This window comes from Thermobia domestica, chromosome 1, assembly GCF_964235325.1.
Source record: "Thermobia domestica chromosome 1, izTheDome1.hap1.1, whole genome shotgun sequence".
Classification (NCBI taxonomy): Eukaryota; Metazoa; Arthropoda; class Insecta; order Zygentoma; family Lepismatidae; genus Thermobia; species Thermobia domestica.
Genome location: NC_137454.1, coordinates 187,342,690 through 187,359,789, shown reverse-complemented (window position 1 = coordinate 187,359,789; position 17,100 = coordinate 187,342,690). Strand labels below are relative to the sequence as shown.

Sequence of the window (17,100 nt, the reverse complement as noted above, 5' to 3'; positions counted from 1 at the left end):
TTGACTTCGACATTCTGGCCTTCTTGGGGCGCGGGGACGCAGGAGTGTGCCACTCCGCGCTTTGACGTTTCGTTTCAGGGTCGTACTGGAACACCCACGACTCGTCACCTGTTATGACGTCATCTTCAAAGTTAGGGTCACTGTTCATGAGGTTCAACAGTTCCTGACAACAATCAACACGTCGTTGCTTTTGTTCGTCAGTCAACACTCGCGGCACCAGTTTCGCACAGATTTTTCTCATTCCCAATTGTTCCGTCACAATCTTGTGCACTGTTGTGTGGTTCATATCGAGTTCATCAGCAATCAATCTCAACGATAATCGACGGTCTGAGTTCAGGAGATCCCTCACTTTTGCCACAGTTTCGTCCGTAGTCACTGTTGTCGGGCGTCCAGCCCTCTCCAGATCCTCAACGCTTTCCCGGCCGTTCCGGAACGCACTGTGCCAACGAAACACCTGGGCTTTGGATAGGGCTTCCTCTTTGTAGGCCTCCGTGATGAGAGAAAGCGTCTGAGTAGCCGTTTTCCCCAGGCGAACGCAAAATTTGATCGCATAACGCTGTTCGATGGAACCCTCCATGTTTGTTGATTTTCCGCCGTGACAAGAATGTTCACAAGGGCTTTGTCCAAGGCTTGTCCGCGCTCCACTAAGGCTCGGAGCCAACTGACGCGCGGTGCGTTGCTTTGCTCGGACCCCCCCCTACATCCTCCATCACCGACAAACCCGCTCCAGCGACACGCGCGCCGCGGCGCGGCGAGTCTCATTACTTATCATACAGACCTTGTAGACCCTACTCCTCACCCTCAACTACCGGCGGGTTAAACCAAACGTCTTGGGGAGGGGGGCTCTTTGTTGTTGAGTGGAATATGTTCCCATAAATTACCCCCTCCCAAAAAGAAAGCTAAAACGGATTCAAGAAAAGATATAATTGCTACGGAATTTTCACCACAATGCTCCCTCCCCAAAAACGATATTCTGTCTACAAGCCTGGTCATGGCTATGCTTTACTAAATATTTCGCTAAAAAAAATATCAGGTTAAACATTTCTTAGAAGTCTCATAATGTTTCTGTATTTTAGTAAAATGAATTAGACAAAAGGACAAAAGAACTTACGACAAGTTACAACGCAAAACGTGCTTTTTGGTGAATACCACCCAAGGCGCATCTGTCGATATAATATTGTCGCGATCTACGACAATGTTCCTGTGACATTTGAAAGTGCTAGTCCTCCTACTTTCTCCATTCCACCATTTCATTCATTGCTCATCAGCACCGTCTCCTTTAGAATAGCCCGCATAACAATGGGACGTAAAACTCAAAAATTTCATTTTCATTTTTTCCATTCAGCCGCTTTTCGCCAGAACGAGATCGCAACCACGTTTTCAGTCGGTGCAATGTGAATTAAGATCGTTCTGCACTAGCCACACTCGAATGCAGGGTTACAAGTATGCACATCAGTTTTCGAAGAGTCACGCGAAGATCTTCGTCACTGGTGGCCAAGGCTTGCAACGCAGTCCGTGATAGAGTTTCACCTTCCTCTTTAAGGTCTACCGCTCACTGGCGACAAAACAATTGCGCAACTATCTCGTCGCTGTCGCCTGCAGTCAGCAACTTCACGGAGACAAAACAGTTTTGTTGCCATACCCTCGCTCACTGGCGACGGCAACAGAAAAGTTGCCGAACATTTGATATCACAATTTACATAATCGGCAATCGGAACAGTTCACATAATCGCTGGTTTCGGACATAAAAAAACTACCGCCCATTCCAATGGTTAAATAAATAAATTTAAATAAACTATCGAAGGTAGCGTCAACAGGGGCGTTATTTCAGACTTTACTTAAGGGGGGAAGAGCACCACCGACATAAGACTTTCACGTTTTATACTAGTATATTATTTGGTCTAGGAATTAATTCGTGCGGGTGGACAAGAGATGGCGCAACGAACGGAGCGTCCCACAGTTCCGTGTATCCACACATGTGTTGCAAACCCCTGTCATCGCGTATCGTTCGTAGTATAGGGCAGTGGATTAAAGCGTCAACAACACCAGATTGTAGTTAAGTGAACATGGCGCAATTTGTGCCTGATAAAGTGTTTTTGCGGGGTGTCCTGCTGCATTACTTTAACATGCAGAAAAGTGCGACTGAAAGTCATCGTATTTTGGTGGAAGTGGATGGTGACCATGCTCTAGCTGAGCGAACGTGTCAGAAGTGGTTTGCACGGTTTAGAAGTGGTGATTTCGGCTTGGCAGACCAAGAGCGAGCTGGACAACCAAAAAATTTCAAGACGAAGAATTGACAGAATTGCTCGAGCAGGATTCGTGTCAAACGCAGGAACAACTTGCAGCAGCATTAGGCGTTGATCAAACAACAGTCTCCAAACGCTTGAAAGCCATGGGAATGATTCAAAAGATGTCACATGGGGTTCCACATGAATTGAAAGACAGAGACGTTGAAAGACGAAAAACCATTTGCGAATTGCTGCTTCAACGACAGAGCAGAAAGGGGTTTCTGTATCGAATTATTACGGGTGATGAGAAGTGGATCCATTACGAGAACCCTAAACGAAACAAGGCCTGGGTGAAACCAGGTGAACCAGGTCCATCACAACCAAAACGAGATATTCACTGTGCAAAGGTTATGCTGTGCACATGGTGGGATATGAAAGGTGTGGTGTACTATGAGCTGCTGCAACCGGGTGAAACTATGAATGGAGAACGTTATCGACGACAATTAATGCGTTTGAAGCAAGCTCTGGCCAGAACGCGACCAGAATGGGAGAACAGACATGATAAACTTATTGTTCAACATGATAACGCTCGCCCACATGTCGCAAAACCGGTCAAAACCTATTTAGAAAATGTCGGATGGGAAGTTTTACCCCACCCGCCGTATTCACCAGACGTTGCTCCTTCGGACTACTACTTGTTCGATTGCATGAACAACGATTTGATTGGACAGCGGTTTACTTCTTCAGAAGATATCGAAACATGGGTCTCTGACTGGATCGCTTCCAAGGATCAGGACTTCTTTCGCCACGGAATCCGTACATTGCCTGACAGATGGGCGAAAGTGGTGGCTAGCGATGGACAATATTTTTCTTAAGGTATTTATGTATTTTGTGTTTGTACTACAGCTTCAATGTGTGCGTACCAACCGCACGAATTAATTCCTAGACCAAATAGTAGACAATTGATTAAAGTATATGTATTCCTCAAACTCTTGGGGAGCAATTTCACTTCCTGCTCACCCCCCCTAAATGACGTCCCTGAACGTCAGTGAGTGACAAAAATAACAGCATTGTGTAAGCTAATACGAACGGGAACAATTATTCGAATCAAAAGATAACAAGAATAACGAAAATATAAAACGACTGGAAATAACTAACAGAACGAAACTAACAAAAACGGCAATCCGACAACACTGTACAGTAACTGTACTCTCAATGTTCTACGTATAGCCATAAAATAAAAATTAGCCTTCTTCGTTCTTCCCGCGTATTCTTCACGTTTTAAAATCGGTCGCTTTTATACAGTACAGTTTTTTCTTTTTTTATATTTGAAATGGAAAGAAACTTGAAAATGATAATTTTATCTGTATTTTTTTCTAGTTGTGGGAAATTAATGAAAGTAGTAGTGTGTAGTATGACAGCGATATGTCATTATCGAAAAATGTACCTACCTGTGTTGTCTCTTCTTGGCTGGAAAGCTCATTCTAGTTTCTTATAACAGGGAAACACACTTCCTTCCATAATTTCTTCTTTATATATGTTTCTTCTTTATCGCTGAGCGTTTCTCTATATCCTCAATTATTTTTTTATAGTCTTTATCACTAAAGACATGCTAGTCACTAATCAAAGAATGTATTAGTTTCCATTGCGAACAGTTCTTTTCACGCGCTACACACGGAACGAAGTGTTACGTGAAAAAACTTGTAGAAAACATTTATTTTTTACCTTTCTATTTGGAGGTACCTCGGCAACTTTTCTGTCGCCGTCGCCTCAGTGAGCGGACTCCCATAAGACTCAATGCATTTTTAGATGTTGCGCAACTGTTCCGTCGCCGAGCTGTTGCCCTGCTGTCGCCCTGCTTGGCGACACCTCGGCAACTTTTCTGTCGCTGTCGCTTCAGTGAGCGGACTCCCATAAGACTCAATGCATTTAGCCAGAGCAACAAGATAGTTGCCCGACAAAATGTTGCCAGTGAGCGGTAGGCCTAATTCTCTTCCATTTAGGCCTAATTCTCTTCCTCCAAATAGAAAGGTAAAAAATAAATGTTTTCTACAAGTTTTTTCACGTAACAGTTCGTTCCGTGTGTAGCGCGTGAAAAGAAGTGTTCGCAATGGAAACTAACACATTCTTTGATTAGTGACTAGCATGTCTTTAGTGATAAAGAATATGAAAAATTAATTGAGGATATAGAGAAACGCTCAGCGTTAAAGAAGAAATATATATAAAGAAGAAATTATGGAAGGAAGTGTGTTTCGCTGTTATAAGAAACTAGAATGAGCTTTCCAGCTAAGAAAAAACAACATAGGCAGGTGCATTTTTCGATAATGACATATCACTGTCATACTACACACTACTACTTTCATTAATTTCCCACAACTAGAAAAAAATACAGATAAAATTATCATTTTCAAGTTTCTTTCCATTTCAAATAGCTATAAAGAAGAAAAAAACTGTAGTGTATAAAAATAGCCGATTTTAAAACGTGAAGAATACGCGGGAAGAACGAAGAAAGCCAATTTTTATTTTATGGCTATACGTAGAACATTGAGAGTACAGTTATTGTACAGTGTTGTCGGATTGCCGTTTTTGTTAGTTTCGTTCTGTTAGTTATTTCCAGTCGTTTTATATTTTCGTTATTCTTGTTATCTTTTGATTCGAATAATTGTTCCTGTTCGTATTAGCTTACACAATGCTGTTATTTTTGTCACTTATTGACGTTCAGGGACGTCATTTAGGGGGGCAGGAGGTGCAATTGCTCCCCAAGAGTTTGAGGAATACATGTACTTTAATCAATTGTCTACTAATATACTAGTACAAAACGTGAAAGTCTTATGTCGGTGGTGCTCTTGCTCTCCTCAAGTGAAGTCTGAAATAACGCCCCTGTTGACGCTACCTTCGCAAGTTTATTTAAATTTATTTATTTAACCATTGGAATGGGCGGTAGTTTTTTTCATGTCCGAAACCAGCGATTATGTGAACTGTTCCGGTTGCCGATTATGTAAATTGTGATATCAAATGCTCGGCAACTTTTCTGTTGCCGTCGCCAGTGAGCGAGGGTATGGCAACAAAACTGTTTTGTCGCCGTGAAGTTGCTGACTGCAGGCGACAGCGACGAGATAGTTGCGCAACTGTTTTGTCGCCAGTGAGCGGTAGGCCTTAGAAGTACAGATTGCAAATTCAGAACAAAGGAGGGAAAACAGCATTTTTTCTTCAGTTTCGATAGTTTTGTAAAGTCCGATAGTTTTAGAACGTTGAGGTGTTGCTCAGAGTTTTCTCAGTTGCATGTGTTGGCAATAGAATGTTGAGTCCGTATATGTTTAAAACTTCCGGCGCAAGACGCATTTTGAGGTCTTCTACGACCGACTCTATCAACGCAATGTAGACAGTTCTTCAGTAGTAAGATGTCGTATCATCTGCCCTGAAGTGAGTACGATGTGTTTGTCTTTGGGTGAGATGAAGAGTTCGAATCTGCACGTCGACACTGGCAGCCATTCTGGATATTGCTTCAAAAATTGCCTTGAATTCTTCTTTGCTGTTTGAACGCTTCTTGTTTAATGCTGCGATAGTGTCCTGAATGACATCTGACGCTGCGTTCATGTCTAAACCTGTCTTCTGTAAAAGTCGATGAAGGAGAGAGTTATCGCGAGAACATCCTGAAGACAAGTAATAGTTACGATAAACTCGCTGTCGTGCATGGCAGAAGAAAGTGCCCGTGCTTTCGCTGTATTTAACTTGGATCACTTGGAACACACTGTAGAGCCTCCTTTTTTTTTTTTTTTTTAATTTCAAGTGAAATTGTAACACCATGTCGTTCCGTTCAACCCATCTCGTTTCACAAAATGTCTCCAAGTGGCCACCAAGTGTAAGCTTAAGGACAGTATTACGTTTTGACGATGCGGTGGAAAACACAATGATCTTTTTCATTGTTCCCAGACATTTCCTCACGCACTATACTAACGATGACCTGAAGATGGACAAGTTGGGGCTGTGATTGCAATATGAACAGTACAGCGCGTTTGAAGCCTCCTTCTGGATCTCCTGCACTGCCCCGCGACTTTGTGAGGTCATGACGGCGCAACCATCTGTACCAATACCAACGCAGTTTTTCGGGTCGAGTGAGAAGTCTCGTAGCAAAGATAGAGCAATTTTTCCAATTTTCCCTCCAGTCAGTGAGAGTTCGGGTGGTTCTGCGTCTTCGGATTCCGAGCTCGAACCAATGTCCTCACGTTTCAGCTCTGCTGATCGAGGATCAATGAAACTGAAGCAGTCTTCTCTTATTTCACCCATGTGTTCGTACCTTAGAATCAAAGACAGCTGAGATGTTTGCGAAACGTCCGTAGTCTCATCAAACATAATAAAATAAAACTGACCCTCCCGCACTCGATTGACAATATTATAGACGTGGTTTCTCATCCACAACCCACAATGAGGGCATTTTGTGTGATTTTATTGGCAAAAATTGTCCTTTTCGATGCTTTCTTCCAGTGATTCTTCAAGACATCGTTACCACAAGTCATTCTAAATTTGCCCAATTCTCGAAAATTGCCCTCGTTGAACTTAGTTTCTACACCGTCACCATCTGAGGTCCAATTATCCGCACAAGCATCTTCCCTGTGGCCTTGAAAAGCAATGCCTTGCCTTCCAAGGAATATCACATTCTACAACATTAATTTCAGTTTGTCGCGATTTAGGATTACTTGTCTTCTTGACGAGTTGATTTGATTCTCGACTGGTTTCACTAGTTCCCAGTAGTTTCTCAGAAACGTTTTTCCTACCTCAACAGCGTTAATGTACTATTATGCCTTGTTGTGAGTTTCTAAAATACCGTAGAAAGTTGCGAATTTCTTCAAAGGTTTAGTCACAAGAGTTTGGAGAGGCATGTTTATTCGATAGCCCCCAACCAAACAAGTTGCAAAAAATGAGTAATATTAAAAAAAAAAAAAAAAAAAAAGACCCCTCTCATGAGAAAGAATTAGCCATGGATAGTTTTCCTGATGTTATGGCCTCAAGTAAAATCGTCCTTCCTGAAATTTATCTGATATTATGACTCGAGTTATCGTTAGCGCAAACGCGGCATGCTGGACAGACACAATGTTTAAATAGAATTTAAAGAATTAACCCTCTTTTGAAATAACGCAAGAACGATTCCAAACTTTCGTTCGTGTGGCGGTAAGCTACAAGCAACAGTGTGTGCAATTTTAATATTTTGGAGGTCTCTTGGGGGGCGATCGCCCCCTCGCCCCCCTTTAATCCGTCCCTGCCCTCAACTCTATCTCGCACTGATCTTTAGAAACCAAAGGGTTTCTAAGAGAAACATTTGGAAACAGCTTGGCTTTATATAGTAATACAAGAGGTCAGCTTTCAGAACGTAGGGACATCGTATCTGACATCTCGAGGAAAAACTAATGCAGGTTTAGAACGCTGTTTTCCATTATAGAAGGAATTCTTGGAGAACTCGATTGCCACACCCCTAAAACGCAAACATTTTAAAAGAATTTTCAGCTGTTTAGTGAGTTTTTTGTTTTGAAATACAATACATGAAAAGCAGCTGTAGTTTGTTCCCATGGCGTGAGTATACTATGGATCGAATGAAGCGTATAGTCACGTACTTTCTAAATTTTAGGTGGCTATACGATACTTTCCAAAAATTAGAAGTGGGTATACAGTATACCCGCGTTTACCCTCCATTACATCCCTGGTCCTAATTTGAGAACAGTTTGAGAAACGCTGCGTCTAGACAGCGAAAATCTTTAATCAATTTTAGTATTCAATTCATAGACTTTTTCTTGGGCTGTGAGGATTTCATGAATATCGCATATTGAAATCGACTTTGTTGTTTGTTGCTTGTGACCAAGATAACCCATAAGTCCGACTGTGAGTTCCCAAATTTTACTTCAGAAACTACTTGTATTTGTAACTCAAAAAAGAATGGGTGACATTATTTATTTGAAGGGGTGACATTTTGTGTTAACAAATTGAGCAGGAGTATTGCCAGAGGCAGTAGACAAAGAGAGCTCAAACATTTAAACAGCAAATGAGTTGAGTTATATATATTGAAATATATTTTCAAGCAAACATTTGATCCAACTATTTCGTCTGTAAGTGGCAAGTGTAAGTCCCGTTCTGGAATTTAATACCCGTCACTTTTGATAAAGTCAAAAAAACAAACATGTCAAAATATTCATTTTCTAACGATAAATCATTCGACCTCATTGTTATTCATTTTTAAAAAATGGTTCCTCTGGTAACACTCCTCTCGTCGAATTTGATTAACTCGAAGTATCATCCCTTCAAACTAACAGAAAACTATAGACATTTTTTGTACAAATACACCAGTTGTTTCTAAAGAAAATTGGCAGACCAAGTCTTACGTAACAACATTTATATGCATCCATCCATAAGAATTGATGTCGTTTGGTGTATTTCTTTTAATATTTCCTTCGCATGCGTCAATCTCTCCCCCCACAACGCATTTTTAACTGATTTGCTTGTCTTCTCTTTGCAAGTTTTGCTTAAAAATAGTAAATTTAAAATGTCTCTTAAATGAGTGCTTTAAACAACAGGAAAGAGCAATTTCTGCCTTCTATGATCCTTGAATTTTGAGTTATTCTACCTCAAGTGATATGACGATATTTATACTTCATCCTCCAAATAGTTTAAGAACGATCTCTCACTTAATCACCCTATTGAGCAAAACTGTAATACTGGGAAACATTAGAGATTTAAGAAAAGCATCATGTTTACACTGAGTAAAATGGATTTTCAAATCTCTCATTAATATTCTGCTTTGAAAATGATATTTTCTTGGGTAGACGCTATTTTGAAATAAATAAAAATCCAATTTTTAAGAAGATTTTACAGCACATTAATAATTTCAAAGATAAACCAAACTTAGTAACAACTTGCAAAATAGATTTAAATGATATTTAAGATTTTGATAAATTTTAGAATAGGTTTAAAATAATTTGAAAGCTAAAATGTTTGATTTAAAATAAAACACGAACATGTTTTAGGTGTTGCCTTAACTAGGGCAGGTCCTAGATAATTTGCCGCCCCTCATTTTCCAGAAAGAATGAATCTTAAAACCCACGATTTTAAGTATACTACCCCATCATGAACAACAAAGGGGAGGGAAAGAGCACTCGCACTAAGAACACTACAAATACAATATCATTCTGTCTTTTTTCTTTAAATAATAATATTGTATTAGTGAAAGATAAAATGAACACACTTGCAGAGGAAAGATGGTATTTTTTTAAATTCAATATCGAGCTTTAGTCTCAATATATCAATGTGCAATTCCACTGCAACTAGCTCTTTAATCTTCATTTCTTGATTTTCCTTCTACATCTGTGAAAAAAAAAACCTTTTTAAAAAACTTGTTGCCACCTTCAATGATAAGGAACTTGTTTGTGAAAAAACCCCAAGACTAATTTTCATATCAAAACTGTGATAACTAACTAAATCGAACAGGTGTTCGCTACTGTTCGAGAATTGAGTTCTTGTATTTGACAACAATCAACCAATTCATGCTGGGATTTGTTTGACCATTTTGCTTTAGCACTGTTCATGTGACCTTAACTAATGTATTAACTTAGTAAATTTAACTATCACCATCATGAAGGATGTTTCCAACAAAATGAAGTGAAATCTTTAAGTTTTACGTCCCACGGTTATGCCGGTTAGGCTAAAGGAGACGGTGATGATGAGAAATGAATGATATGGTGGAATGAAAAAACTGGGAGGAAACGGGAGAACCCCGAGAAAACCCACGAGCACGGTGTTTGTCTACCACGAAGTTCACACGGCGCAGGCTGGGATCGAACCAGGGACCCCAAGCACCGGAGCTGAACGCTCTATCACTGAGCCACCGCGCCCCCTGCTGTTTCCAACAAGAAACATTTGTTTCAAATAATGTAGTTGTAACAGATTTTGCCGCATCCTCGAAACTTGGTGCCCCGTGCAAACGCACGTTTTGCACATATGGTAAAGCTGGCTCTGGCCTTAATTTATGTGAGACTTGAAACTGGAATCTCAATGAATTAGTATTTTAATCATATTTATCTATATTTCATTGTGTCCAAAAATGACTATTTTTTAACGACTTTGGTATACCTAAACTCGTTTATATTTGCTCCATCTACATGCCCTCCGTCCGGGAGACAAAAAAAAAAAAAAAAAAAATCTCAAGAACCCTTGATGAATCACCGTCAATTTGGCCAGGATGTAAAACATGAAAATTCAGAAATCGAGTTTGTTGATGGAGATGATATTGAATCCAAAACTGGTAGAAATAAACCATTTCCCGTTTTTAACGTTGACCATTGTCGAGTAAAAACGGTTATAGATAGCAAGAAGCGATTTCCTGCAATCAATTAAGTCAGTGGTTCTCAACTGATGCGTCGCGACACACTGCTGTCTCACAGAGTCCCCTAAGTTGTGTTGCGAAATTTTAGAATTTAAAAATCATGAAGAATTCAATAATAATTAGTTAAAATCGAGACAGATTGTACCAGTCAACACCTCCAGCGATAGCAATAGTGCTCAATGCTCTATAGAGTCATTATAAAAACTAATAGGTTTCATTTTTATAATAGATTTTATTATTATTATTATTATTATTATTATTATTATTATTATTATTATTAAAATATCAAACAAGTGTGTCGCGATGTCATAGACGAGTAAAGTGTGTCGTCAGTCAAAGAAGATTGAGAACCACTGGTTTAAGTACCCGAAGAACACACTTTATCTCCATCTTAACTCTACTAAAACCAAAAGTGATCAAGATTCTCTACATCTTCCGGTTTCAATACACAGAGAAAAGTCAATAAGAGATACCGAGAAAAGCGTTTTTTGAATCGATAAAGCGTTCTAAGAAATATATGCCATCTTGTTTCTCAATCCTCTATTCAAACCGGAATTGTCCTAAATCAACCTCTTTCGATTTAAACGTTAATTGGTATATATTTTTAAAAAACGATAATAGATAGCGAGAAGCTGTTTTCTGCAGTCAATTAAGCGTCCCAAGAATTTAATTCATCTTCACTATAATCTCACTACTTTATCACTTCCTTTTCCAATATTGAGAAAATATCACGTCATACAATGCAAACTTCTTCACATGGTGTGCACGTGAAACGTCTAGTTGGTTATTCTTACAGAAGTTATACAATGTTCATTGTGGATCTTTCGAGTAATTCTAATTAAATTAAAAGCTTAGGTTATTCATGTTATAATAATAAAAAGGAAATATGTTTATATCTGTATCTAAAGAGAAAAATTCTAACATTCTAAGATCCCTATATTTTCACGAAATTTTATTAATTTTGTCTGAAAGAATAAATTAGATAGTTCGGAGGAGAGAAAATAGAATAGGTGACGAGTTTTAGATACCTGAGTAGTATAATTAGTAATTATATGAAGTGCGAACATGAAATAAAAGCAAGGATAGGAACAGCGAAAGAAGCATTTAGGAGGAAGAAACGATAATTGTGTGGATTCTTGAACAAAGAGTTGAGAGAAAGACTTACAAAATGCCTCGAGTGATGTATTAGACTTTACAGAGGAAGAAACATTGACATCACGTAAAAGTAATGAAAAACGACTGGAAAACTTCGAAGTGTGAGTGTGGAGAAGAATGGAGTGGATTCGCTGCGTCGAGCGGAAAACGAATGAAAGGCTGCTAAGAATGGTGGGAAGAAAATAACTATTTTACATGTAATAGAAAAGAGGAAGTAAAAGTGGTTAGGACATTGGCTAAGAAGGAACTCTATCATGAAGGACGTACTAGAGGGTATGGTGGGAAGAAAGAGAGGAAGGAGTGAAGAAGGCTACCGTTGATGGACGATATCAAAACAGAGAAAATGTACCTGAAAACGAAGAGGTTAGCTGAAGACCATGGTGTATAGAAGCTTCTCAGTTGCGGCAAGTGATGTGCCAATGATGGCATAATACCTATGATGATGAGACTAAATTAAATATTAAATTTTTAAAGAAGTAAATCTATTGTTAACAAATAGTTTATAAATCCACATTTATAAAAGTTTATAAATGTCAAAATACTACAATTTTGGTAGATCTATAGATTTCTTGTGGCGCTCCTAAAACGCAAAGAGAATACAGTGAACTGTATTTCTCAGTGTGGTGTTCATGGAAAATCAAGTATCAAAATAAAGAAAACAAGAGTGAAAGAAAGAAAAGAAATGTTAATTAAGGTAAAATATAGTTGTGATTGTTGAACCTTCGTATTGTGTGAATTCAGATGAAACATTCAAATATTAGTGAAACAAATTTAAATGTTATTCCTCTGAAGTACGAGCTTAATAATAAATCAATAACATTCGAGATTTTCTAGTTCGTAAACACAACAGATTTTCTTAACATGGTTTCATGTATTTTAATACTTGATTAACAGGCAATTATCAGATTTTATATTTCAAGAACAAACCTATATCGTAGAATATAGGCCTACTTATAATATTTCTACACTACATCTGAAATTCATGTAAAATTTCATCAAATTTTGTTTTAATGCCAACAAATCCGTTGTGACCGACTTTGGCACCTGCTATTTTGCATCCCAACGTAATGCTTTCCGATAATGATTTCCCGCGTAACAACCCACACATTACACCAGCATTAAAAGTATCTCCAGCAGCTAGTGTATCAATCACACGTAATGGAGGAAAAGCAGATGAAAACACTATTTGTCCATCTTTATCTTTAGCCATCGCGCCTTCTTCACCCCAAGGACAAATGACAATTGCATCTGGTCGAGCACATTTCGATATGTAATCTATAATTTCACTCATACTATGACATCCTCGAAATTTTGCGAAGTCTTTTGCAACAAATACAATATCTGCTTGCGGTATTAAATTTTCCAATTCAACTTTACACATTTCCAGTTCAACTGAGATGGTTATTTGTTGATTATTGGGAGAGTTCTTGTTCCAGTTTCTAACATATTGTATCATTCGTTCAACCTCACAACAATTTCTTCCTTCGAAGTGTATCCATCTATACTTTGAAAGATTTAACTTTCTAAAAGATTCAAAAGGCAACTCAGGTAAATTTTTGTTGCAGTGCAATATTGTACGTGATCCATTCGAAGCATTTATAATAATACATGATATAGGACTTTGACAGCCCTCGTAGTACACACAATTATCAATAGGAATGCCATAGTTGGTAAAATCTTGCACTATAAACTGAGCTTCAAGTCCTCGTCCCAGGCACCCTAAAAATTCACAAGGAACACCAAGTTGAGAAAACACTGTGCAATTGTTAGATGGATTCCCTCCTCTTTGCCATCTTTGATCGAGAAGCTCTCGGTTATCTTCATCTTCACCGGGAAACTCATGACACACATTTACAATATCTAAACACGCCAAACCCACACAGAGAATACTTTTCACTTCACTTGCCATTTTTGAATTTAGCTACAAGGACCAGGTCTACAGAACTAAATGACAGGACACTTTCAGCACGAAGAAATAAAAATACTTTTTATGTGTTTTTTTGTAGACAGCACAAACTTCGCACGTGCTATTCGCTGCTTCTTAACTCTTTATAGCTTGCTGTAGTGTACTGTGTATGTGAGTGAGAAATCAAACAATGTATGACCTTAACCTTCATTCCCAAACGTCCTAACTTCAGCCTGATAACAGTTGCACGATAACCTACAATACTAATCTCTTAAAGCTTTGTAAGCTTCTATCCAACTGCCAATAAACATAAATATATCAAATTACGAGCAAAGTGAGGAAATTAGTTTTATTCAAGGCCGTATTTGCCATACACAAGCCTATAAATACAAATCAGTTAGAATGAAAAATAACAATACAGAATGAAAACAGAAATACTCTGTTATAAGAGTACATGGAGCACCTCATGAATATATATAGAAAAAAGTAAACGTCCTTGAGTCAGGGTAACTTTTTCTTAGTCACCAAATGAATCTCAATAAATATCTATCTGTCTACGTAAAACTTCCGATTGCAACGCAACACAAAACTTTTTTTTTTTATTTATTTATTTAAGAATTGTGGTGTTGAGTCCGTGAAAAAAGTTGCAGAGGATGAGTAGTCTTAAAACAAAAAATAAATAAATAAATAAATAAATAAATAAATAAATAAATAAAATGCATTACTGGCGTAATAGTGCAAATTCACAAATTATATGTAATGTCACAGATAGCCCTTTGTGTTGTGGGGGTTTTGATTGCTGTAAATTAAAATGGAAATTTTGCGATATAGCTGCTATAATTGTTTGTTGCATTTATTTTTATATTTATTTTTGCGTTGCGTTAAGATCTGGAAAATTTGCAGAGTTAGATATAATGAGTAGGGCAGGGCGTAAAATTTCAGTCAGACGCACTCGCCAATCCAAAAATGATGGTCGCCAGTATCTCTCACGTACAAATTATAAGAGACCTCCCCCCCCTTGGCCGTTGTGAAGACTTCACATTCCGTGTTTTCTCTCACTCAATGATAATTATTTTCGTGTGAAACAGAAACTGCGCAGTCCTGTGAGTTTAGGCAGAATATATTCCTACTGAACATTAGTCGCCAGCTCTAAATGTGTAATCGCCGATGGCGACCTGGCGACCGGACATTTTGCGCGCTGGAGTAGGGACAGAATTTTTTAAAGAAATGCAAGTGGGTATGAAAATGCACATTTTGAAGGTTATTAAAATAGAAGATATGAATCATTTTAGCATTTTTAACGTCATGAATCGAAAGTTGCCTGCTTTGGATAGGCTATTCAGAAATATTATTTTTTAACGTTACTCTTTATCAAGACATTAATTTCATTTGTGTATGTTTACAACAATTGAATCGGTCATTGCAGAAAGGGCATATGTGATACTTTGAGCAAAATTGATTTATTGTTGAATTAGTGATCTACGAGGAGGTATCAAAAAGTTCGTGCAATCATCTAGAAGAAATCTACTCTAAAGAATTCCGACACCATGGTGGTATTAATCTTTCTCTATGCAGTCACTGTGCTGTGCCTAACAAGACATTTTTGCCAGCGGTTCTTCACTTTCCAGTTTGTCCAGTTTGTAAGAGTCTGCAGTTTGGCTTTGAAACCACAGTTCAACCTGAGAAACGATATCATCCCTACTGTCAAAATGACGTCCTCTGAGTGGAGACTATTTCTGCTAAGAGAAAGAAGTCACTTGGTGGTAGGTCTGGCAAGTATGAGGGTGGGGCAATATTTCATATCCTAATTTCCTGCCTTCATCATGTCATAAATAAGCTAGTGCATTGTCTGCCAACAGTAGCACCCCTTTGGCATCGGCGCAAATCTGTCTTCAACATTGGGGGGGGGGGACGGGTAAGACCGTTCCCATATTTTATATATATACACAGTGGTTTATATATATATATATATATATATATATATATATACAGTGGTCGAAATTATACGGTATGCGGTGATATGCCATACCGCCTCTGCTTTTTTCCACTACGAACACTATATATATAAGCGATGTTCAACATATTTGAAAACCAATGCTGTGAAGAATCATGGGACAGAATTGTCTTCAGTGGCGTATTTAGGAGGCTATCGGGCTCAAGCTTCCCCCGAAATAAATTTGTTAGTTTTTCGCATTCCATGTATCCTCGTCGCCAAAAGTGCCTTTACATCGCCGTGACGTGTATGTGACCGCGCAGTACTCCAAGGAAGGGATGGTTGCATAAGAAATTGTGAATAATTTTGAAGAGTTTTTATTTTGACTAGGGAAATAACGTATGTATAAGGAGTAAAGGAACAGATTTAAAGCATCAGTACACTGTCATCTCTGAAAAGATTCGTATTTTCAATTTTTCAATTTATTATCTTCTATGTTCAGTTAATAACTGCTAACAATTGCTACTAGCGAATGTCACTCTTCAGGAATTTACTACGACATGTTCGCAGGACACTTTTCTAAGTCCTAAATGTATGCGTCAATAATTTCTTTCGTCTCACTGTCCTTATTTCAGAATGGAAACTGATTACGCTGAACGTGAATATGTTTCGCTGTCGTAAAGCAAGGTCCGTAATAAATGTAAATAAGGTTCTTCTTATTAAAAAAAAAACACACAGATGTCTTTATTGTTTGTATAGCACAATATAATACAGTAACTAAGCAACATGATAATCCTTAACACCAGCAAGATTTTTCCAACAGGAGTGGGGAGCAAAAGGCCGATATAGAGTTTTTCGATTTATTGCGCTATATATATTAAGTTAAAATTCATAGCATTTGTAATTGATAGCATATATCGTCTTACTTTTTAAAATCGCAACTGTAGCCTATTAGTCAGAACATTCATCTCCAGACATGATGTAGAGAGAAGAGAAAGAAAGAGATATGATCAGTAGCGTAACTAATTTTCCTGCGCCAGGGATCGATTAATAATCGATTTACTCATACCCGCCGCCTGCCTCACGCATTTCAGCTGCTGCGTTATATATACGGTTCTATGTCAGAAGGGCAATACGAAAGGGCAAGGACAGAAAGGCCGCAGTCAAAACAAGAACGATCAAAAGGACCCGCGACATAAGAGCTCAAGGCAAAACGGACCCGCATCAAACGGGCCTTGTTAAAAGGACCCTACGTCAAATGGACCGGTGTCAAAACAGGCCCCGCTACAAAAGGGCCTCAGTCAAAAGAAACCTGCTCAAAAGATCTCCGAAACAAAAGTGCCCGAGTCAAAACGGCCCAGCGTCAAATGGGACCGGGTCAAAATGGCTCCAAGTTAAAAGAGCCCGGGTTATAAGGGCCCTGGTAACTGCCTCTGCGACAAAACGCCCCGAGTAAAACCGGCCCCGGGTCATAAGCTCTCTGCGCCAAAGGGGCCCTGTGCCAAAAGAG

General features: G+C 38.6%; 1 pseudogene; it reads right to left on the bottom strand.

Annotated features, from left to right (window-relative positions):
• Positions 1 to 12,506: 12,506 nt before the first annotated feature.
• LOC145692012 (ketohexokinase pseudogene) lies at positions 12,507 to 13,848 on the bottom strand (annotated as a pseudogene).
• Positions 13,849 to 17,100: the final 3,252 nt, after the last annotated feature.